The sequence below is a fragment of the Globicephala melas genome, chromosome 10, assembly GCF_963455315.2.
Source record: "Globicephala melas chromosome 10, mGloMel1.2, whole genome shotgun sequence".
Lineage (NCBI taxonomy): Eukaryota > Metazoa > Chordata > Mammalia > Artiodactyla > Delphinidae > Globicephala > Globicephala melas.
The window spans coordinates 81,730,659-81,743,932 of NC_083323.1; the positions used below are offsets into that span (position 1 = coordinate 81,730,659).

Below are 13,274 nucleotides of genomic sequence, written 5' to 3' on the forward strand. Positions count from 1 at the left end.
CGTAGAAGCAAATAAGGGGATAAAAAGGAGTTATTAAAAACAAAAGCAAAACGAGCAAGACAAAATGAAATATGGGAGCTAAAATTCCAGTCCTTGGCAGTCAACCCCCAGGCTTGGGTGTTATGCAGAAAAAGGAAACCGTTGGAGACCCCATGGCAGTGTCAGTCAAGGCAGGTGGTTTTAATTTCTGTTTTTCTAATAGGCTGGAGTTGGAAAAGGGAAGAAGTGGTGATTTGGGGGAAGAACTACTTTGCACATAACCAGTAGTTTACTGTGAGCAATCAGGGACATCCTTAGGGTATATTTTAGAGATAGTGAAAACTTCACATGAATGATTAAAATTCAAATTTCTAAAATTGAGAGAAAATAATTCTTAATTATTTATTTATTAATTAGAATTATTTAATAATTCTAGTTTCTTAATGTCGGCAGAAGGTAACGTAGGCAGAAGACAAGATGCATTGGGAGGTTACATGGGTTTAAAGGAGGTCTGACAGGCTGCGTACAGGACTCTAATCCTCCTGGGGCGAGGACAGCATCTTGGAGTGCTCTCCTCTTCTTTCAGACCTACTCTCCAGCAGCCAGTTCAGTAGTTACTGTGCATGTAAGAGGTGCTTGAGTGAGTCTTTGTTAGATAAATGAAAAGCAAATTAATGCACTTTTCAGAGCGACCTTCAGAGACCCGAGCCTGAGTGAGGACAGCTGTCAAAAGGATAGACTCTTTGAGGATGAAATATATTGAAGTCTTCCAATGCTGGTTGTCAGTTTCTAACCCTTCTTCATCCTCCTGGCTACTCTCACCTACCCCAGAGGACAGAGCCCTGTAGATGGCTCCAGGTAAGCTGTGAAGTGAGTGGATTAGCATCTAGGGTGGGGCTGGTGGGGCTGACTTTGGGCAATTTATTTTATCTGTCTGGGCCTCAGTTTCTGCCTGTGTTGGTGACGGTTGTGGTGGTGGTGGTGGTGCTCGTGGGATGAACTGGGAGATCGGGATTGACCTACATACACTAATATGTATAAAATAGGCACCTAATAAGAACTTGCTGTATAAAAAAATAAATAAAATTAAAAAAAAAAAGAATGTTTACCAAATAAAGTGATCTGACCTAGAGTAGGCCCCAGTTCAAGGTAGCCTTTATCCTTACTCTTACTATTGAAATCAGAAGTTTCAGGTCAGAGGCCTGATCTTTTAGTGAGATGCTTTCCCGAATCTGTCTCATGGTGGGACAGGGAGACAGTGTGAGACCAGAAACCTAGCTTCTGAGGAGCGGGAGGGAGGGCACTGATGCCCTGGTGATGTTTCAGAAATGAGCACCGGTACCAGGTGGGCCAATATGAGACAGAAAAGTTTCTTCATGCACTTATTTGTTTTTGTTTTGGGTCCATTCTGCTGATAAACCTCCTCACTCAGAGGTTATTACTGCAAATGAAAAATACTGGTAAACCAGTATTTTGGCATTAGCGTTCTGAGTGAGAGCTCCAGTGGCAGGGAGGGGCTGAGCCATGGTTGAAGGGTTTCTTTTTGTTGACTGGGAATGCTTGTTCATCACTTTGTAAAGTTGGCTGAGGGTCATCAGGTTATAGTGGAAAACCTTAAGAGTCCCATGGCAGCTTTTCCACAAGTCTTTATTGCTGGAATTTCACTGGCTTCACGCCCATCCAAGCAGCCTCTGTCAGAAGGAACCAGAGCAGCTGTGACATGTCTGTTCAGGGCAGTATTGCATAGGCGTGAAGCAGTAGCTCCGTCTTCCCAAAACCCAGTAAAGTCCCCTGTCACGGCAAAGCTGAAGCTGAGAAAACTTGAATTACTGCCTGTCGAGCTGCAAGGGGTCTTAGAGCTCATCTCATCGAATCCCTTCGATTTCCAGTTGAGGAATCAAATCCAGAGATGTCTGAGGACCTGCTCAAGATAACGCAGCTAATTAGGCTCAGAGTTAAGACTCAAGATGGAATACAAACAAACACTTGTATTTATTCAACTTCATTTCGATTCCTTGTCTCATAAACTTGTATCTCTCTGCAAAATACTTAAGACAACAATAAGCTGGGATAAGAGAAATTTGTGAAATTGTGTCAACATGTTTGGGGTTGTCTTCATATTCTCTGAAACCACAAAAGGCATTTGATTAAATAGTTTGCAGCCAATTTGAGAATTCGTATTTATTTTCAAATGGTGCTTTCATTTTCCGAAGTTAAAGAAATCATTTTTTCGTACTCAGGCTTCAGAAAGGCTGGGTGGGCTTTCGATACCCATGGCGATGGTTCCTTATTGCCAGAGCCACTGTTAGACCAAGTACTGCTTGGAAGGCAATTCGAGGTAATTTCAGAGGAGCCCCATGTCATGTCTCTCTGATTATAGTACGTGTGGTTGTCAAGCGAGAGAAACCACATCCCTTGGTGAGCTCCGCAATCAGTGGGCTGTGAGCAGTCAGTCAGCCTCACGGGGAACAGCCTTCCACGGTACTTAAGACACAGGACTTACCCCCAGATCAAGCTGCTCAAAATTGCCGTTTTACTCAAGATCAAGCATTTCAGAAGTCATGTTGTACGCAGTAGGGGAACTATTAAGTTGTAATGAAATAGAACAGCTAGAAAGAAGAAAACAAATGTGTACTTCAAAGATGCAAAGGAGTGTCTTCATCAGGGCCCTGTTCAGATGTATCTTTTCTGCCATGAAGATTCTTCTAATTTTCATTTTGATATGTTTTCCTTTTCTTAATTTTAAACCACGAACTCTCCTTGTGCCAATTAACAAAAAAAGAAATAGAAGTCAGTCACTCCCTAAATTCCTCTTAGCTCGCGACATTCTTTCTCTAGCCATGGTTGCTCGCATGCTGCCTCTTCTAATCTGAGACCCTCACTGCAGTCAGTAATCAAATTCCTGGAGATGGGGTCAGGGAAGACTCAATCCCAAGTTGTCCCCATCCTTCCCCCCGAGAGATCATGCCTATGTCAGTCTTGGTTCCTGTCTTCCACCCTCATCTTTGTCTTTCCCTCTGTTTAGCTCTTTCTTTATACCTTGTAGACTAGAGACATGAGCATGTGAGATTTTTCCTCCCTTCCCTTCTCTTTCTTGGTTACCTTATAGACTTCTCTCATCCTACACCTTGTTCATTATATTCTCCCTCCCATTTTGTTCCAGAAATCTACCTGTAATGCATGGCTGATAAGCATATTCATTTCACTTATGATTAACCTCGAAGGAGGAAAACACATTTTGGTGTGTTTTCAAACTGAAGAACCACTGCCAGAATACGTCTGAAAGTTCGCTTTGACTTTGCATTAAAGTATTCATTTCCCACTCCCCACGGCCCTCACCTCGTCCTTCTCTAATTAAACATAATTTCCATATTAAAAATATTAAAAAAAATTATTTCTAGCTCACGTTTTGAGTGCTACACTACTGTGTTGCGTTCCACTGCCTTTTCAATGCAGATGTACAACAGGAGGTAAATGAGCCCTTTTGAAGTAATTTTGGAACCTGGCCACTTTTAGAAAATTGTTTCTATGAGAAAATGAATTCCCAGCTTTTAGGACATGATTTATTTTAAGTTGGATATTTCCTCTCTGTGTTTGGTACAAAAAAAAATCTTTTTGACGTGGTGACATAAAATCAAAGAGAGCTGACTTGGTTTTTACCTTGTTGAATATTTTCATAATAGAAAAAAATTAACCTGTTTATTTCTTACATTTTATTGTGTTTTGTATAACGTTCTAGAGACCTTGAAATGCATGTTGTTGGTAATTCATAATTTTTCATAACCAGAGATATGCGGAGACTGCAGTTGTACGCCGTTTCTGTTTTTCCCCTCTTCCTGGGCACATGGAGAGACTGTATTTTCCAGTCTGCCTTGTAGCTAGGTGTGGCCATGGGAGTGGGTACTTGCCAATGGAATACGAGTACAAGTGACTCGAGGAACTTCTGCCTCATCTGCTTAAGAGGATCTCCCTGGCCTGAGACTCCCTCTCTTTCCCCCACGTAGCCACCTAGACCAGAGCGACCCTGCAAGCCAGCTGTGGATGGCAGAGTTATTGCCAGCCTGGGTCCCCAGTGACTGGCTGGAGAAGAACTGCCCACCAAGCTGGGACACTTGTCTTGCACTGTTACCTGGGAGACAAACACACTTCACTGTGCTTCGAGCCACTGCATTTTGGGGCGCTTTTTCTTACAGCAGCTTAGCCTACTCTATAAAACTACTACAAAAATTATTTGGTAAAGTATTTTACCAAAATATACTGAATAATCAAAAACTACATAAGCAAAAAGTAATTTTCTTCCAAAAACAAAACTCTAGACATTTTGGTTTTGATTCTGCTAGTGTATTTCTCTATATATTAAGAAATGGATAAGGCTAATTTAATCCTCCATTCAAACATAAAAGTCTGTTTACCAAAGCCAGACATGTTTTCCAAAGAGTTGTTATTTGAAAGGGGTAATATGTTCTGGCCTGCATTATATCTATTAAAGGAAAACAAGTAAAAGAACACCCACCTCAGAAGCACATTTCTTTGATATAGTATCCCATGATAATCCCATTTTAATTAGGGCCAAATTCTGCTTATGATCAAATGCAGTCTCAAGAAACAAAATTCTTCCAGGGTCACTTTATAATACAATAGTGAAAGAAGAATAAAGCAAGGTTAACATCATTGAATTTCAAAAAAAATTATAAATTGGAATGAGGGTAGAATCACACACATATTCATGGTTTATTTTTTATACCACAACTGGTGTCGTATCTAATGGTACTTCTTTGCTGAATATTCTTGTGTATTTGTTGGTTGCTTTGTTTTTCTCACAAAGTAAAGTAACATTTGTAATTTAGGTTTTTCGTAAAGATCTTCCATTGGAATATATATTAACAAGATAATCTAAAATATGAAAGTTAAAATAAATAGTGCCAAATTGGCCCATGGCTAAAAAAACAAACATCTAAGCCCTGAACGAAGTAGGGATGAATTCATTCCTCAAAATCCTAAAACGGGAGAGGTAGGAAAAGGGGTTATGAAAGAATCTACGACCTTAATAACATTAAAAAAACTAAGTGAATATTACAGTATTCTTCGTAGAACTCAGAACTCTGGGTGAATTCTGAGACAAAACATTTAAGAGGATAAAATAGGCATTAGCTACAGGAAAATAATCCATTCTCTCTGTACATATTTTTAACTAGTAGCAAATTCATCTCACTTTATTTTTTAAAAAATTTTCTTTTGTTTTGTTTGGCCACGCTGCACAGCTTGCAAGATCTTAGTTCCTGGACCAGGGATCAAACCCACACCCCCTGCAGTCGAAGCGGGGAGTCTTAACCACTGGATCGCCAGGGAAGTCCCACTTTTTTTTTCTTTAAATGCAATACTGGACTTTAACTCTGTCTGCCAGTATCGAGATTATGATACTTGTAATCTAGATCTTCTTTACTCATACGATGATGTCGACTTCAACCTTAAACGGACATCTGTGTCAGTTCGCTCTAGTAAACATTGCTTCCCCTCTTCCACCAGTTCCTGGCTGCCTGACATAACCAGCTGTCAGACTGACGAGAGAACGTGCTTATAGCGTTCTGTAAGGGGGATAGAATGCAATATGGATATAATGCAGTATGGGATAGAATGCAATATGGATCATAGGTCTGAAAAGAATCAAGGTTCTTAGGTTTTCTACTTCTCGGTTTCTGTGTTTAAAAATATAAACCCACAGGGCTTCCCTGGTGGCGCAGTGGTTGAGAGTCCGCCAGCTGATGCAGGGGACAAGGGTTCGTGCCCCGGTCTGGGAAGATCCCACATGCCGCGGAGTGACTGGGCCCGTGAGCCATGGCCACTGAGCCTGCGCGTCCGGAGCCTGTGTTCCGCGACGGGAGAGGCCACAACAGTGAGAGGCCAGCATACCGCAAAAATAAATAAATAAATAAAATAAACCCACAGAGACTTCCCTGGTGGTGCAGTGGTTAAGAATCTGCCTGTCAATGCAGGGGACACGGGTTCGATCCCTGGCCTGGGAAGATCCCACATGCCGCGGAGCAACTAAGCCTGTGCGTCACAGCTACTGAGCCTGTGCTGTAGAGCCCGTGAGCCACAACTCCTGAGCCCACGTGCTGCAACTACTGAAGCCTGCGCACCTACAGCCTGTGCTCTGCAACAAGAGAAGCCACTGCAATGAGAAGCCCGCGCACCACAACGAAGAGTAGCCCCCGCTCGCCACAACTAGAAAAAGCCCGCACATAGCAACGAAGACCCAACGCAGCCAAAAAATAAATAAAATAAATAAATGAAGTTGCTTTAATGTATATATATATATATACCCACATTATAGTAACTGACCGCTGTGTGACAATTCATCTAGAGTCTTGGTCCAAAGAGTCGTCTAATGCTGGCTTTAGTGCTACTCAACTCTACGACAGATCCAAGCTGGGCCTCAGCTTCCTTATCTGAACATGGGAATACTTTATTAATATTTGTTTTTCCTAAGCCCACTCTAGAAGAAGTCTGTACCTGCAGGAAATTACACGGCACACAACTCTTAACTTAAGGCAAAAATAAAGACAGCCTTAAAGAGGAAACAGTATCACAATGGGGAAGGAGGAGTAAATGGCTGAGGAGCATGTGACTGTGGCAATGCCTCTGGGATGGGCCAGCTGGTCGGAGGGCCAAATCCAGCCTGCTGCCTGTTTTGTTAAGAGCTAAGAAAGACTTCTCCATTTTTAAATGATTTTTTAAAATTCCGAAGAAGAAGAGTATTTCGTAATACATGAAAATTCTATGAAATTCAAATGTTAGTGTCTGTAAATAAAGTTTTATTGAAACACAGACACACCCTTCCATTTATGTGTTGTGGCTGCCTTCACACCACAACAGCGAGAGTTCAGCAGTCATGACAGAGACCGTACAGCCTGCAAAGCCTAACACATTTACTAGCTGTCCTTTATAGAATTAGTTTTGCAAACCTTCCTCTAGAATGTTCAAGGTAGACATGTCCAATGGCAGTTGGAATTTAGATTTTTGGAATAATCCACAAGAAGCAGTAGTTTAAAATGTGGGAGTTGAGGAAGTCAAGAAGAGATTCGAGAAAAGAGGTCTGGAGAAAGCACCTGTGGAAGATGACTTCGATAAGTTGGGAGAGGAAGGAATCCCTGAAGGGAGGAAAGAAGGCACAGGTAGAACACGGTGGGTGTCCCAAAAGCCAAGCAAGGAGTGAGTTGGTGACAGCAGACATGTCAGAGAGATCAGGTAAACTGGAGATAAAACAGTTCATTGGATTTGGTGACTAGAGGTCATTGGTGGCCCCCAAGAAAGAGATTTCTATGAAACAGTGCGGCATTTGCCAGTTTTCAAGAGGTCCAGGAGCAAATAGATTTGCCCTGGAAAGGAGACCAACATTTGTCTGCTTCCTTGCTTGTTGTTTTTCATAGAATACTGAGAGTGTTTGTAGGCCTAACAGAAGCATTCAAGAGATGGAGATGAAGAGAGGAGACAGAGAGCTGAGGAAAGGAATGGAGAAAAGGTTGAAGGGATGCCTAAATTGAATATAGAAGGGGCACAGCTCCCTCTGGAACAATGAGGAAGAAAAGAGTGGACACACAAAGAAAATTTGAAGGGGGAGGCCAAAAAGGACGTGATAACATTAAGTGGCGAGGTTAACTATATAGAATAAGGAAGCTGGAATAACAACGGGGCATTTTAGGGGGGTAAACCAGTAACCATCATGCGTGAAGCTGTACAAAGTCCACTGGAGTGTCTGAAAGGACTGCTGAGGAAAAGTATTTGATATGGTTTTGGAGTCTTTCCCCAAAGTTTGGTAGCTTAGGTGTGGAGATGGAAAAGAAGTTGAAAGAGGCTAAGATTAACATGAAAGACTCCAGAAAAGGTAACACGTGGAAGGACTGTTCAAGAAGACAGTGTTGAAGCAACTCGTCCTGGAGTCCAGACTGGTTGGTAGAGCAAGGGAAACCAGAGGGAACTTGACTAGCTAGGATTAGAAAGAAGACTTAAGAAAGAAATGAGACAGAAGTGTCATTTCTGTAAGGTGAAGGAAGTACAAAAGATAGAAATCAATGAAGATAAAATCAGAAAGGAGGACTTCTATCATCACTATCACCAAATGAAAGATCTTGGAATATTGAAAATAAGGTGTAAGATCTGGCTGTCATGGGGACTATGGGAATCTCAGAAGAAATCTGAAGATGCAGCTGCTTTATCCTGGAAGGCTCTTGTTCCTCAAGGTTTCTTGTCCCTGTATGCGTCCCAGGGTCTTGTAGGGGGAAGGTGATCGGAGGCCAGATAAGTGATGTCTGAGCTGTTTCCAGTGGGAGTAGATCACAGAGAAAAGCCTTAGCCAGAGAATCTTAACTTGAACCTAAGGGGTTTAGTTGAAACTGAGTAGTCCTTTGGAATGGATCTGAACAATGACTCAACTCATGGACTGTCTCACTGGGCACCCTTTCCCTCCCTCCCAGGGGAACTGAGATTGAATGAATAATAGCTGTGAAATGCTCCTTTGAGAACAAGACTCCTACACACTAATAAATACTAAATGCTTTTCATTACAACTTAAGTGGTTGACTTGCTTCCCCTCAAAATGCATCCCAATGAATGGCATGAGAAAGAATGACATTTCCCCAAAATGTTGCACATGAACACTAATTTATTATAGACTCATGCATGTCTATAAATTTTGTTGATTGAAAATTAATTTGCATCAATATTTGAGGAATGGAAGGAGGAAAGTTAATAAGTACCTGAACCATCCAATTATTTGAAGTACCTAGACTTAGCTAAAATTTACTAAAGGATAATTTTAAAACTTATTCATCAAATTAAATAGTGACATTTGGGGGTCATTTGAAATGAAAAGCATCTTTTTTTTTTTCTCAGCTCCCATTTACCTCTTCTCCCCTTGCCCCTGGTCCCAATGCCCATCCCATCCTTGCTGCCCCTAGATATTCTTTCAGAGATTCGGCAGTGGTAGGAAGGAAAATATTCACATATTCCAGAAAGCAAATAATTTCTTGGTCTTCATGACATAAGAATACTAGCTTTCCCACAGAGAAGCAAATTGGATGACAATTTTAGGATAATTGAGTTGCTTGATGCTTTTCAAGTTGTTCGGAAACCAGTGCTGTGAAAACCAGTTTTTTTCAGTGCTACCTGTAGTTTCCTGTGGTAGGAGATTTTCTATTTACCCGTTAAAAACAAAACACAGAGCAAAGGCTTGCAGATTTGTGAGTGGGTTTATGTTATACAGTGGCTTCGAAAATGAAAACTTGGTAAACTAAATTAAAACAAACTGAGTTGCCTAAATTTTCAATAAGTTAGGTATAATAATTTGGGGTGGACCAAAAAAATCTGTATAAAAGAGACCATAGATCCTAATTTTAAATCATTTGAGGGCCAAATGGTCACCCTTTTCCCCCCCTTTCTGGATGGAGATGGAGGGTATCAGGGCTTTCAGGTATGAAACAATGGATAATGATACCAAACAAAATGGTTGGTAATCACAAAGAGAGTAAGGCACAAAAAGAAAAGTATGTGGGCAGAGACAAATCATGGAACTGAGCAGAAACTGAATGACGTTGGCCTCTGCTTCTGAGCCTTGACCATGCATCAGAATTACCTGGAGGGCTTGTAAAAATACAAATTGCTAGCCCCCCACCAACAGTTTCTGATTCAGCAGATCTGGGATAGGGCCTGAGAGTTTCCTTTCCACCAAATTCCCAAAAGATGCTGACGCTACTGGTTCTGGGACCACACTTTAAGAACTAAATTTAGGTTGATTTAGGGCAGTGCCTAGAGACAGAAAGAAGAAATAAGAAAGTGTGGAAGACAATGATGCAAGACAGAAGAAGCCAATTTATTGGAGGAAATTAAAGGGAAGAAGGAATCAAGACAACAGGTGATGACTAAATTAAAATTAAAAAAAGCAAAGGAAGGTAAACTTTAATTGAAGGCCAAGCCCTGTGCTAGGCACTTTACATTCACATTCCTGCCAGGTAGGTAAAATAACATCCAGAAGAGGAAAAAGATGTTCAAAAACTTGACAAATGTGAGTGGATAATGATGACTGTAGTAAAATAGCTTTGCAAGGTCAACACAGTTAAAACATGGTCCTGAGCTCCAAGCCACTTAAGAGATAGACAAGGAGCAAGATGGAGATCAGAGTACCATACTTATTACTGATTCAGGCTGGGAGAGATGATGTGGCTTAGGAGTGCAGCAGCTGTGGGCTTCCCAGTGCTGCTGGTCAGAAACAGACCGGTCTATCGGGCCAGGCCAGGTGGACATGTCTCCTCCTGTGGGGCCCTCCCCTTGGAAAATTTCCAACATGGAAGATAAGACATGAATATGGGCATTACTGTGGCCATTCCTCAAGGAAGGAGAGCACGGCAGGGGCTGAGCTTAGCAAGCCCTATTTACTCTTCTCAAAGTTACCATTCACATAATTTGCTTTTCATTCTCTGAGGCAGAGTGGTAAAAGAGTAAAGAGGTTGGGAATGTTACATGAGCTGAGGTCTCTCTAGATGCAAGGAAAAACATCAGGAGCCTGGAATAAACATCCTTTCCCTGTAAGTAGGCGAACCTAGCATAAAAGCAGACTATTTCCCTCTAAAGCCTGCTCCGTTTCAACGATTCTGTTGGGACTTCCCTGGCAGTCTGGTGGTTAAGGCTGTGGCGCTTCCACTGCAGAGGGCACGGGTTTGATCCCTGGTTAGGGAACTAAGATCCCGTGTGCCACACTGCGCAGCCAAATATATATGGTTTTGTCACTTCTAGAAAGAAAGCACGACCAAGATTGAGGAGTAGTAAAGAATCCCAGGAAGATGCAGGATGAAGGAACCAATGCCGTATTTTGGTAGCATGGTAACTTGAATTACTGGTGCCCAATGACAGGGGATTGCCTGCAAGACTAAACACTGGAAGTGGGCCTGGCTGGTGGCTGGGTCAGTATCCCGAGCAGAGGCTGGTTGATCTAAATTTCACACGTGGCTTCCGAGTCTGCTTCTCTCTGTGGCCATTTTGACTCGTTTTCGTTTTCTATATTCTGATGGCCATTTAGTTTGTTCCTTAGGAAAATGGCTCAAATTGACATTTGGACACATTTGGAAAGGAAAAAAGACACTGAAGAGCAGGCTCATTCTACTTAAACAATGTGCAATCAGACTAATATTTCCAGTAGTTCAACCTGCTATTAGTCTCAATTCATCACATCCTCAGAGGTTTGTGCTCCATGTCCGTAGAAGTGCAGAGCCTCTTCAGTTCTCCTTCTGCCCTGTCGCTGCCGTGTCAGCTTGCGCTCCGGGAGTTCCCGCAGTGATGCACACGGCCTCCTACAGTGGATGAGGGTGGGCTCTCACCACTTGACTTTCCAATGTGCTCGTGCTTAGTAGCGCACCTCCTTGGCACAGTGAAAGTTCTTTAAGTTGGACTTTGTTGAAATGCCCCTGGAGGCACATTTTAAAGCTGAGATTTTAATTACAGACCATTAACGACTGCTGCTTCTGTGCCTTTGAGTACCGTATATATAGTTCTAGGGCCCTTGAGGATTTTACCCCAACAGGTGAAGTTTTATGTGTTCAGTGGATTTTTGTTGTTGCTGTTTAAGGGAAAATGTTTGAATTCCGATAATTCTTGCTAGGAACACAAAAGAGAAAGCAGAAGATGCCCAGGAACTCAATAATTGAGTGGATGAAAATGAATATAGGAAAAAATAACAGCAGGAGAATGGTATCTGAACTGACTGAAGTACATAAAGTCCTAGAACCTTCACACATTTTTATTACTCAAAGAATTCTATTTTTATTTGGCAAACCAGAGGGTTTATATTAGTTTTATTATTTTATGGTTGGGATAATCAGCAAACTTAAACCTGAACTCAAACCTAAACATGAACCTGAACTCAGACCTGTAGTTTCGTCAAAATTTTAGCTAAAAACGAGAGAAAAACTTTAAAAATATCTCTTTCAGAAGTTCCAAACACCTATATAAAATTCTTAACACTTGGAAAAATTGTAAATTTACAAGTATTAGTTACCATAAATGAGTCTTCCTGATTATTTTCTTAACATGAGTAAAATGTCTTCAGACTTTCTTCTCTTGAATATTCACTGCGGTTAATGAGTGTTCAGTGTAGTAAACTGATCGTTTAAACACAGAGATAGGAGGAAAATGAAGAGGCCAAGCTTCTAGTCTACATTCTGCCATAAATCAGTGGTATGATCTAGGGGCCAGTTATTGTTCTCATGATTAAAATACCTGTTGTAGAGCATTCATAGATGTAAGGGTAAAAATGAGGTCATGTATACAAAGCACTGAAAAAAATTTAAAGTGTTATATGACTTTTAAAGTAATCAGCATCATTTTAAATGGACGAATAGCATAAACTGAAGATGTTTAGCTTAGGGAAGGTAAGACGGAAGTGGTAAAGCAAAAGTGTCTTCTTATACTTGAGAGCTGCTCAGTTGATCTGGAGGACAGACTTTAAAAGCGGGTGGAGGGCTTCCCTGGTGGCGCAGTGGTTGAGAGTCCGCCTGCCAATGCAGGGGACGCGGGTTCGTGCCCCGGTCCGGGAAGATCCCACATGCCACGGACCGGCTGGGCCCGTGAGCCATGGCCGCTGAGCCTGCGCATCTGGAGCCTGTGCTCCGCAACGGGAGAGGCCATAACAGTGAGAGGCCCGTGTACCGCAAAAAAAAAAAAAAAAAAAAGCGGGTGGAAATTACAGTCCAGTAGTTTTCAGCATAACATAATAAAACAACTGTCTACAGCAGTGGAGTAGATAGATGGGCTTGTGAGAGAGTGATCCAACTGTCCATGACAGCCTGCATGCCAAATTCCTATACTGATTGTCAGAGATGCCTTTTGTGACATTAGCTGCTATAATTTATTATTGGACCAAGAGCTCTCTGAAATCCTTTCCAACTTTCAGAGCCTTAGTTCCTGTGTTCATCTAAAAAACTAATCAATGAATTTTTTGACAGTTGATTCTATTGATTATGTTTATATGACAGGATACAATCAAGTGGAAAAATATATTCACTTAGGTGTACCATGAAGATCCTAATGTGTTCTCCAGAGAACAGTGATATTTCTAGAGCATGGGAGGGCTGTATGTTTAGTGGGGATTCCTTAGACCTCCCAGAAATGCCTTCAATAAGCAGCAGTGCTTTAAACAATCATTTGATGTTAGCAATAAAAATCCAATTGAAGATAGTATATACTATATTATACCGTATTCTTTTTCTTCACATGAGAGATACCTTTGGAATTTAAAATCAAGGAAA

General features: G+C 41.5%; 1 protein-coding gene across 3 annotated transcripts in view; it reads left to right on the forward strand.

The window, feature by feature from the left end:
* LMNTD1 (lamin tail domain containing 1) overlaps positions 1-13,274 on the forward strand; it is a 442,400-nt gene that overhangs the window by 8,928 nt on the left and 420,198 nt on the right. For all 3 annotated transcript variants that reach the window (XM_060305881.2, XM_060305879.1, XM_060305878.1), the window contains exon 2: positions 667-837. The gene's annotated coding sequence lies outside the window, so the exon portion shown is untranslated. The remainder of the gene's footprint in view (positions 1-666; positions 838-13,274) is intronic.